We start from the raw sequence: 12,217 nt of genomic DNA, 5'->3' as shown, positions 1-12,217 counted from the left end.
ACACCAAGACTTTGATGTTTTTAAATAAACAATTATAGTTTGATTAAGTAAACAATGAACTTCGCTTCCTCCATTTAAACTGGCTCAATAAATTTCGTAAACAAATTGCTTAGCGCAACAAACGCATCCGCATGTCCACGGTAATGACGGGTTAAGAAACAATTAGTCGGGTCTCTTTGTTGAGCAAAGAATGTTATCGCTTAGATTTATTATATTTGGGGAGGATGTTATCTCTGCCTAGAGCCGATCGGACTCAGCGGTGCGAACGCCGGACCTCGGCCAGGTAGACGGGCATTTATCGACCGTTAGTGTTTTTTGTACTGCCTTTATTTGGTTCCCTCAGATGTATTAATCTGTGGAACCAAACTAGCTATTACCCTAAACTTGAGGGCGTGTTGCGCCCGGGTTGCTATTACGTGAATACTATTTAAGTTGCCGTGTTATTTGAAAAAATTGGAATGATTGCTAAATGTTTTGTAATGGTGCGTTCGGTTTTGACGATGTTTGATTGAATTGCTGTTTTTAAGATAATTGATTAACTGTATCTTATAAAATGTTGAAATTAATAAGTTTAAGAGGATTTTGCTTCGTTCTTTTTTAATTTTTTTATCTCTGACCAGTGTGGTGTTTGTTTTAGAATAAAAAAAAAAACAATATAATATATTTTCCAAGTGTTTTTCGTATTACAATTATCAATTTTATACATGTAACATCTGTTGGTATCTTTTGTAGGTGGTGTATACTTTGAAATGAAAATTTTATGTTAGAAACGAGACTCGCAGTGAATTCGAATGGCCCGTGTATTTGACACACTGTCATAAAGTTTATAACATCCAATTTCTTCGCAGATTGTTGTCTATCGCGGCTTTTGTAGACATGCGAGGTTTCGTTTAGGAGCGGAAATGAGAACGAATTTCCCAGGGTGCCTTTTGGAATACGAATATTATTTGTCAACAGACGTCCCCAGTTTCCACAATGGACGTGGCCGTTCCGCCACGCCCCCGGAAAGAATCAATTATGAGGACTTTTGCCAGAAGAAGCGTCAAATGGGCGAATTGTTTGTTTAACAACATTGTGTCGCTGATATAAAAGTCAGTGTAAAATATTTGTCGCATTGTCAACTGGTTTTTTTGATGAATTTCTTTTTGTTATATGCTTAAAATGATACGTCTCTGTTAAGCGTTCGGGTCGACGCTTCCTTTATCATTTTTTAACGTTTTGTTAAACGTGTAATCATTTTGGATTAACTTTATATTGTCATTTTTTGCTGGTTTTTTAGCGCTCTCCATGCCGGAAAGAGATATTTATTCTTCCGTTGATTTTTTATTGATTTGATCTATTTTTATGAATCGTAAATAAAACGTTTTTGATAAAAACATACAGAAAATAAAAATGGTTATGAGAGGCGCAGTAGCCGTTTTTTCTTCTATTTATTCATTCTTTTACGTTTTTTTTGTCTTTTTGCCAAAATCTGTAAATAAATTAGAGTCCCGGTCTTAATATAACAATAAAATTGGCGATTGTTTTTATTAAAACGCCTCAAAGCAAAACATCTTCAACAAATCCTATTATATATTAATTAAACGTACAAATTTATCAAAGCAACATACGTGCATAGATAGTATACGCTTTTATATCAAGTTGTATTCCAAGTGCATATGAATATACTTGTAACCGCCCATACAGTGTTCCGTGACATCTTTACGTAACAATTTCATCGCACGGTAGCGAGGTGCACTTATCAACGCCCATTTCTATTCCACCCTTATCGTCGTCAGTGTGCTTTGAATAAGTTTATACGGCTAATATTGTTTTTAAATTTCATCTCCTTTACAAAATACAATGGGAAACGGTGTTTAGAGTCGCTTAAAAATGCATTGCGGTGGATAATGCTGTCATAAGTGGATGAATATGTTAATGGGAAGCGTTAGCGATCGTTTGATTTAGTATTTTCGCTGTTTGTTTGTAAATTGTCGTGAATATATTTTGGTTTTTGTCATTATCATACTAGTGTGTAGGTCGTATTAGCTGTGATAGATAAATAGAAGACATGCGTTCTACGGCAAAAACAATAATATATTACTTTTATATGAACTTATTATTGGAATGTTATATATATTATTAATACTATCGTTTGAAGAATGTTATAGCAACACGTGAGAGTCGAAGAGAATTACTATAAAGACAATGTAAAGTTACAAATATTTACGTAATTTCGAGTGTTCAAGAGACTTCACAGATAGCCTCACCACCCACGCAACCACGATGGGGTGAAGATAACGCTTGATAATGTCATCTTCGGTTTATTTTGGCTCTGCCACCTGCTGGTCAGCTTTCTGAAAGCTAATAGATGTGTTCTGTTTATGAGGGTGGCGACCACCTAAGTGCATTTTTTAATTTGCATGCAACTGTACCTATTAATTTTCAGTGATGTACGTTAAGAATCAATTGAGTTAGTGATATTAATTTAGATTTACTCTATTTTATGGATATTAGTAAAAAAAAAAGCTAAAACCTAATAGTCGATTACGTCCTCCAGTATAATCCAAACTAATTAATTGCCTTCTTGTATTGTGTCCCTTTTAATAAGTTAAAAGGTTATTATTGCATCGTTAATTTATTGTTGTGCGTTTGTTGTTTAGTGATTTGTATGTTTACGTAAATGTTACTGCGATCGGATGTGTCGCGTTGAAGTTAATCACGATAAATTATTTGGCCCAAAGTCATGTCTCAAATGACTTTTTAAACGTTGTTTCGTTTTTTTTTTTCGCAGAATATGAATGTTTCAACGGAAACAACAGTTGTGGTCTCGACCACACGTATCTGTTTGTTTGTTTTATATTATTATAAATGCTTGCGTAATGATTTCTGGGTGATTGTCCCAAAACTGGACTAAAGCTGTGCGTTTTATATTTCTTATGAACGTATGTATTACCGCTTCAATCTAATTTTAATGCAGTTTAAAAAAAACATGCATTTTACATATTAGAGGTTAGTTTTATGTCTATGGGAGGTCCATCACATAAAACTTAAGTCATCGCTATGCGTGAAGCGCATTTTTCCAACAACAAGTCTAAATAGCATCCCAATAAAGCCTATTTTATTGCCGTTTCCTCCCTCGCTTAGTTGGCATTCATCCCAAGAACTACCGAATCATTAAGCTTTATGTTTGTTGATTTTTTGTACCTTATTGTTTGGTTATGATAATAATAGGTATTCGTTTCGACACGGTGTGAAACTTGACGCCTCTATTCACGCGGTATTTTATTGAAGCACTTAATTTAGCGAGACGGTGTCGATTTTTCTGAACTCGAAATTTGACAACTGTTTTTAATGAGTTCGATTTTAGCGGTGTTTTATTAATTGAATTTGGGTAAAAATTTTCTTCGTCGTTAATAAGTGACAGTTTGATCATTTATTCATTTGACTCACACAGTGCAAGTTAATAATACGAGTATGATCGCCGTGTGGAGGTTGAATATCTCTGAATTGTATTGAATGTATGTTATATCTATAATCTAAATTTATTAACTAGCAGCCTGCCCTTGACGGACTTTAAAAGTAAATTCATACGTAATTGCTATATAATTGCATTATAGTCTAACGAAAAATAATGCCTTAATTTATTAATTTGCGGGTCTCAATTTTTTCGACTGTTTGCAACCTCACGAGTTAGATTATATTCTAATGATTTTTATTTTACAATCTTATAGCGATACATACAAATCAAGTTTAAAGGTTAAATGATATAGTGAGTTACTTAATATCGTAGCGTATAAATTTCCTCGCCATATTCGGTTGTCCAGCCCACTAGCACAAGACCTGTATCTTGTGGAAGTGTACGCCCGAATAAGGTTGAATTATGACGCCGATAAAATGGAGCAATTCATAACTGTAGCGCATGTTGGCCTATAGTCTATACCTATTTGATGTGATGATGTTTTATTCTCCATGCAGTAATGTAGAAAGAAGATATTCTACTACATGTGGATGTATTGACTATCATTAAGGAAAGTAAGTAAGCAAAAAAACATCAATATAAACTAAATATGTGTAAAACAATCGGAAATGCATTTTAATTTGCACACTTTCAATCTTTATTACGAAATAGAGCGAGTGTGGAGCCCTAGTAATGTGTAAGGCACATGCATTGCTCATAATATATAATTTTTACATTAAAAAATATGGTGTATTTCATCTCCATTTAAAGTTGATATGCGTATATTAAAGCTTAAATATAAAAGCAACTCATTGTAAACATGTTGACCCATTTTGCGTCGCGGTCAGGAAAAATATAAGTTTATGCTGATAGCAATTTTAAACGCATATCGATCTCATACATACTGTACGCGGAAACTATAATTGTAACTTCCAACACCATATTCGCATGAAAAATAAATGATTTATATAGAATGGAGTTATAAGAATGATAATATCGTTATTTAACTGTCATCTTCATAAAATTACATGTTACAAGCGTGAATACTGAATAGAATATAATTGTGAACAGCTCCTTCACATTGTATGTTACAGACTTGACCCGACAAAGTGTCTGAAGGCAGCTTTATTTACAACTGGACTCTATTTGAAAGCGAACTAAAGCAGCACTCATTAAAACTTGCCCGCGACCGCGAGGTCTCACAAAACTCAAACGGGGGCGAATTTATCAGCTAACTCAAAAGTGCTGCTTGCTCTGCCGGCGCCATTATTTTCTATTGTGCCTGACAATAAGGTTTAACTAGCGGCTTATAGATGGGAGGCTATTTTGAGCCTTGCCTTCATCAATTCCTGAGCGTGCGATGGAAATAGGTACGGCGTCGGTCGAGGTTGCTTCACCTGTCTGTCATTAAAATAGAAATAATTGGTGTTTTTTTTTTTTACATCGAGATTATCTTTATTTATATTATATAACAATCCTGCTTATTTTTTAAACTACTGCTTCGTATAATTTCGTATATAGAAAACAATAGTATTAAATAAATAAATTTATGTATGTATAGCGTTCATAAAGTTCTTTCAGAGCGACTTCTTAATTTTGTCTTTTCTTAATGCATTAATTATAAAAGAACATAGCTTTGTTTCATTCAAAGAGAAGTAAACTTATATATCTCTCTTATAATGGAGCAACTCTATTGATGTATAGATTGACGCAATTTTCAGCACTCGTCTCACAAATGAATTTAGAGGTCTGTAAGTTGTGTTTGTAGTATTTGTTATGAAGTTTGCAATATTTTATGGAAAGTTTAGGCTTTGTTTGAGGTTTGAATGCTGTATCACCAAAACCTCTTGTCAATTTAGTTTATCGCAATGCTTTGAAGTCTCGCTGCATGGATGCTCTATATCGATGGCAATGCAGAGAACGATTCGCCAACTGCTCACGTAACACTTTTGTTGTTATCGTCGTTAACCACTCCACAGTCGAGTCCGGGACGATATTAAAAAGATTTGGCAACGAGCCACCCAGATATTGATCTTTATGCTTGGCCAGACGGCTATATAGGAGTTGCCTAAGTGCCATGCCGGTTGCTTTAATGACTTCCCATGTTTGTAAGTTTTGGATACGATATTTTATGTACTTGGCGCTCGTTGTCGACAGTTACTGCTGTTGAATTCGTCGCTTCGAATTACACGCATTTATTTTATGGTCTTACCTGTTAGAGACGAATGCCCGCGTCTGCTTATTGATGAATGAATACGTTTTATCGCGGCTGTAAAATTAAGTTTCTTTGTATGTTTCACGTCCCCTTATCTGAGTCGTCTGTCATGATTCCATTAAATTGGGTACCTCGGTGGATTCGACGAATAAAATGCACTCGGGTTAGGTGCTCGATTTCTTTGTTTGCAAGATATTACTAATGTCATTCATCAATCCACTTTTTGCTCGATTTGATTATGGATCCTGCTTTTTTATATTTCATTATTAGGTACAAAACGGTATTCTTTAAAATTGTAGTCTGTAGCGTAACAGATTCAGAATTTTTGTTGAACAGAAAACTAAACAATGCAGCTGCTATCGTTTGCGCAAATTGGAATATCTATACCTACTTCCTTTGTAAAAAATGTTGTAATTAAGTTGGTGGGTGTGAAAGGCGACACCTGCGCTCGTATCAGTGATCAGACCGTTACGGTTTATGGGGTTTCTACCAAAAACAATTGGAATGGCAAAAAGTAAATGCGGGTAAGGGCCCAGGTACCAGGGGTGTAGGAGTGAGCAGGAGTGCGGGCCGCGGCGGGGTTCCGCAATTTATGATTCCGCCGTGTCAACGTGGTAATGAACAGTCTGTTTCTCTTTATTGAGATAACGCTCGCAATCGATGCCCGAGCGAGAATCGACTCATTACTTACGACGCCCGTTCTTGCGTGTCCCTTTATATATTTAGCTATTTTTTGCTCGGACGCCTTCGTGCCAAGCGACTATTATTAACTCGTTCTATGAGTATGAGATAAGCCAATTCATAAAGATATAAAGCCCTGTCTAGGAAGGGAAGTTGGTTATATGGGCACCGGCGAATATAAATTATACTTAGCTTTGTATTTCTTGTTACAATGATGTGTTATTTATCGCTTTGCTGGCGTGCGTTTTTGGCTTATGTTTCTAATAATTTTTTTTATCTTGTGTGTAATATAATTAAAAAATTAAATAAAACTTAATTTTTTATGTTTCGTAAAGACTTCATTTACTATCGTTAAATATAGAGCAATAAACCAATTTATTCATATAAGATGTAACTTATTGTGTTTTTTTATATGTAAGTATATAAATGACGAGTTCGTAATGAAATGTTGCTTTTCATTTATAACAAATTCGTTTAAAGTTAATCAAATCTCAAATAACAGAATACATCTTATTAATTAAATAACATCTAATCGCATTTTTATCAGCTTTGACACACGACATATTTTTTGTTGCATTTTTAATATGCATTAAGGCAGCGACTGGACTGTCTGCATATCGCGATGTGATCTCGTGATAGGAAGTACGGAGATAGCATCAGTCGACTTGCTTTCCACTTGTCCTTACAGCTACTTAGCTTTAACCTACTTATTAGGTTATTGGATGCGGCATTTTGTTGACCGTTTTTTAGTATGAGAGAAAACGTTTTGTGTGAATCACAAGTGCGCTCTCTGAAATATCCCTATAAGATATTTTGTTAACTTACAATAACAATTGCAATAATCTGATAAGAGTATATATCTTTAATTTAAATGTTTATTATGTGTTGTTGGTATAATACACATGTAAACATAATTATCAATTGATAATTATGGCATAAGATTATCTGAATAGAATCTCAAATTTATAAAAGTTCATTCAAATAGAAAATTATTTCTAACAAGATTTTTTATAAATGCATTTTTTTCTTATTGTTGTATTTAAGTTACACAACATCTATTTACTTATTTTCGTAACCGTCGTAGGTCTATCACAGATTATATCGGCTGATAGCTATTGTCTCTTACCATGACTCTGACCATACTTAGCTTATCAATCGTGGCTCAATATAACCGCCTTATTTGACTCACATACTGATTGTGCTGATTGATTTTATATTTGTTACAGGTATGCGGAGTCACGTTGAGGTATCGAGGCGGCGAACACTTTCTACTTAAAAATATATACTTGTATGTCGAAGTGCATAAACTTGTTGTTTTAGACAACATTTATTTTACCTACTGACAAGGTCGTTTCAACCGTATACATTTACTGTAAGGTAGGTACGCTGTCTTAACATTTCGCTCAATAAACATAAGCAATTGGCCGCAATTGTAATGATAGAACGTGTCGATGCGTGGACAAGTTTACCTTGAAACGTTCATTATTAAATAAATAGCTGCGGCGATTTGCACGCAATAGCTAAATTGTCCAATATCAATACAATAGCCGGGGAGTCGATGGTGAGGAATGAATTATAAAGTCGACACCATAAATTACCCGTGTCGCGCCATGTACGTGGAATACGGCCAACAAGTGATTTTATTGCACGGCCCATTCAAAGTGAGTGGCTTAAGTTGTCAACTAAAGCAGTCTAATAGGACGGACTGGTTGCTCCGCGTAGTCAAATAAGACATCGCCATTATTATCCGCTATCGATTCGTGGATGGTTGGCAAAAATTGATGGTCTGACTCGCAGTTGTGAATATTTGCACTCGTTATATTGTTTTCTACCCTCGTTTTATAAATAATTTTCTTAGTGGAATACTTAAGTTAGACCCCGAATATACTCGTACTTTTTTTTATTATAATATTAATATTATACTCACCGCCCCAAGTTGCTATGCAGAAAACATAAAGGATAATACAATTTATAACGATGCATTCGATGATCGCTGAGAGTGGGAAGTAAATAAGCAGTGCGGAAGTATCGGAGAGCCGCCTTCATTGTTAGCGTTACGGTATTATGAATTACGATAATATTGTTCTCTGACAATATTACGATTCCGCTAAGATTCTTGCAAGCTAGCACCTGTATAATTTGACAGGGTTATTCGTGTTTTAGAGAGGCAGAGTTCTAATTTTTTTCAATGTTTTTGCATCGTTGTACTATCGTTTGTTCCTTTTGTAATAAAAAAATCGTGATGATAGTTATGTAATTTATACATACTTACATAATATATAGTACATATGCATTGTATACATTTAAAAATTCTTATCTACAATAAGGCTTTGTGTATGACAGTTAAGTTGTTTATGTATGAAAGTTCTTTAAATGTTATAATTGAGTTATAAACAATTTAACCTTTGTCAGGTTCGTGGTGTAACACTACAATTTTGTTTCAATTATAAGAGCTACGATACAAAAGCGTACAATCCCGGATCGTTTTAAACTTCCGCATTTGTAGAATTAACTCATAGGTATATTATTCTAAACGCATACTTAACTATTTTGTTATTCTTAGCATCACGATAAGAAATTACGAATAAGTCGTGTAAACTTACTTTTGCTGGAATTCAAATCCTAGGAACAACTGGTGCGAGTTGCGTTATATGCATGAAATTGTCTATATGCATGAGAATTACGGTTATACATAAATTGGCAATCTGCCATACTATAAACTGGGCGATATTATGTATTGATTAAGTAGGATATTTTCGTTGATCTGCCATAAGCCCGGCTAGCTCAGTCGGTAGAGCATGAGACTCTTAATCTCAGGGTCGTGGGTTCGAGCCCCACGTTGGGCGATATTCTTTTTTTTTCATTTGATTTTGTAACATACTATTTTTTTTTTTCACTTTTAAACTATGGCGGTAAAGTAACAATAAATATCTTTATTGTCTATTTTTTTAAACTCGTCTAGAGGATTTTTATACGTAATTTCACGTTTTATGGTTCCTAAGCAAAACGTATCATTTTACATCTAAAGAAAGGGACATGAATATTAATTAGTATGCGTAGTCATGTATTCACTTAGTAAATAACAAATCAACTTGTACTCGCTTAGTAAATAAATATCCTATTGCAATAATATTGTGCACACATTGTACCGGCCACGTTTAAAAATACTGAAGGGTCGTTAAAGCGGCCACTACCAAATATTTCCCACGATTTAACTGTCACACACTCGAATGCTATTTGTAGTACTTGTGTTGTAACCGTTCTATAAGTAGCTGTCAACGTTGATGTTCTGTGCTTTCGGTTGTTATGAATATTTTTTTTTAAAGTTGCTGGTCAAGGAGGTTGTATTTTCGATTAAAAATATATTCACAGATAACATAGGCGATAAATGCTTATTGATATAATAATAAATCATGGTATTTCTATAATAGATAATTTAGGTCCTTAGAGTTTCAATTCTTAATTAATAGATACGTGTACGATACATGAAAATATCAATAGATTTTTTTTTAAATACATAAAATACACACATATGTAATAATTAATATTTATTAACACGTATGTTTCAAATCTTTGTGGGATATGAACTTATGCCGTGTTTGGTTTTTCATTCCACACATTTCACACGCTATGGATGTAATTTATTAATTTATTTACTTTAAAAAAAAAATGTCGATCGGAGGGACGTGCGAAGCATACAATGGGGCTAATTAAACACAATTAAAACATAAATCCACGCACCAGTATAGGAATTTACCTCTCATTCCAATGATATAAACAGAAAACTTATTGAGATTCAAACCTAAACGTCGCGCCGGTTGAAATTTGTGTAGGCCGCAGCATAAACGCCGAGATAAGGTAACTGCATTTTGTATATAAATACTGTGGAGGTTTTCAATTACAAGTGGCGCGCTTAAATCAGGTTCTCATCGGGCCTTATTAACTATGAGATTACGATAGTGCTTTATTATTTAAGTTGGGAATAAATAATATAACTATGAATCGCGTATCGCTATCGACTACGCATATCTAATTGAATAACATCGAGTCGTGCTTTTACTTAAAATGATATTTATCGTTGCTTTTCCTTTTGTTGCAGCTGAGATTTTTTTATGTGTGCGCTCTCTGTATGAAAATTTTGAATAAGAATTGCTATGAAATCGATTACAATAGGATAACATGGTGAATTGAATATTTTTTTAACTTATGCTAGGTCATTATTCTTTCAATGTTTCCTTTTTTTCCGTTCGTGTCTTATTCCCGTTGACGGTCATTGAGAAACTGTTTAGAGGGCGATGAAATATAAAAACGGAATTAGATATCTCTGCATTTTTTTTTATAACAGAGCGGGCAACCGAGCAAGTGGGTCACATGAGGCAACGCCACTGCCCATGAGCATTCACAAAGCTGTTATAGCTTTTGTGGAGCTGTTGCCGGCTTTCGTATTAGACGTGTATTAGACGTGGGATATTTAGACAAAGTAGCGAATAACTATCGATTTTGTATTTGACTGTTAACTAGGTAGATATGCAATATCGGTTAATGATAGTTTTACGAAGGTGTAGAGGGTTCCCGTCAGCGGCAGTAGCATAGTCAAGAAGTGTCACGTACTAAAGTAGGTCGTCGGACGTGTCTAATTTGGCATTTGGCAGCCAGCGAGCGACGTCAAAGCGGCAGCCTGTAGCACCTCATTTAATGGTAGATATTTTACATTGAAATGTAGTTTATTTAACTGGAAATTTACGAATTGAACAGAAGGTATATAGATACCAGAAGGTGACATTAACTTTGTGTGTGTTACTTGTTATTGGGAGCATTTCATTATTAATATTGAGAGAGAGAAGAGCGCCTTTTTCGAATCTATAACAAACACATTGTTTTTGCGCAGAACAGAAAGTCACGTATAAAGTGGGTTGAACCGTACCGTTGAGTATTTTGTAACATGATTTTTATAGCGCGCCAAAAAGCTAACACGGAGTTATCACCTCATAACGTAATGCAAGTAAATGAATCGTTCCCAGGAATCGCGCGCAACAACCCATGTTGTAAACTTGCAATAACAAGCGTAAGATTATAACAGCGCGATACAGCTATCTGTGATCTTGCCGAAAATACGCGGGCACCTATTATGGCGCGGTGATTTTATAAGGGATTCCTCGGTTTGATATGGGGGCAAATCATTTCGGCGGTGCAGCGGCCCAAGGAGATTCACGGAGATATGCGCTAGTGTTTTATTGCGTCTTATTTTGTTTGAATTAAATCGAAATTCCTCGCGTGGCGTTGGTATTTAATGATTTAGCGTGTGATTGTGGCAATGTGCTATGATTGAGGGTGATTTCAATTTGGGATTTTCTTATAAGAATCAAATATTGTACGGATTGATCAGCGTATTAGTTTACTAAAGGAATGCGCATACACATGCTTGCACTTGAACTCATAATATTTTGCGTTTACCTCGATAAAAATCATTTCGTTAATTCTTTTAATTTAAATCTGTCCATTCTAATAAGAGGAGTTTATAGAAAAAATATTTATAAATTACACAAATGAATGTATTTTTATTGAAAATTACGTAAAGTTAATTTAAGGCCATGAGATTCCATTCAAAGATATAATCAGAATATACGCACGTACTTTGTTTCTGCACTGATTTTTATTGAACACCACAATACCATATCATACGCATAAGTAATAGGGCATGTGTATAGCAGAGGCTCAATTTCTGCATAAATCAAAGATAATAATTTCAGGTAATCCCCAGCGTGTGCTAAAAAATTACCGCGACATTGCAATAGTACAAAATAATTTTAAAACAGCCATATAAATTCATGCAAAGTTTCAATGTCTATACAGAATTACAATTCTTACAGGATTCGCCTCAG

The 12,217-nt window shown here is 34.7% G+C and overlaps 1 protein-coding gene and 1 non-coding gene across 2 annotated transcripts in view; both read left to right on the top strand.

The window, feature by feature from the left end:
- LOC119833759 (lysine-specific histone demethylase 1A) overlaps positions 1-12,217 on the top strand; it is a 303,792-nt gene that overhangs the window by 179,374 nt on the left and 112,201 nt on the right. The window lies entirely within an intron of this gene.
- Positions 9,109-9,181, top strand: Trnak-cuu. Its single transcript has one exon. It is a non-coding gene; the product is annotated as a tRNA-Lys (tRNA).

The sequence above is a fragment of the Zerene cesonia genome, chromosome 18 (genome assembly GCF_012273895.1).
Source record: "Zerene cesonia ecotype Mississippi chromosome 18, Zerene_cesonia_1.1, whole genome shotgun sequence".
NCBI classification, from domain to species: domain Eukaryota; kingdom Metazoa; phylum Arthropoda; class Insecta; order Lepidoptera; family Pieridae; genus Zerene; species Zerene cesonia.
This window is presented reverse-complemented; position numbering and strand designations above follow the sequence as displayed.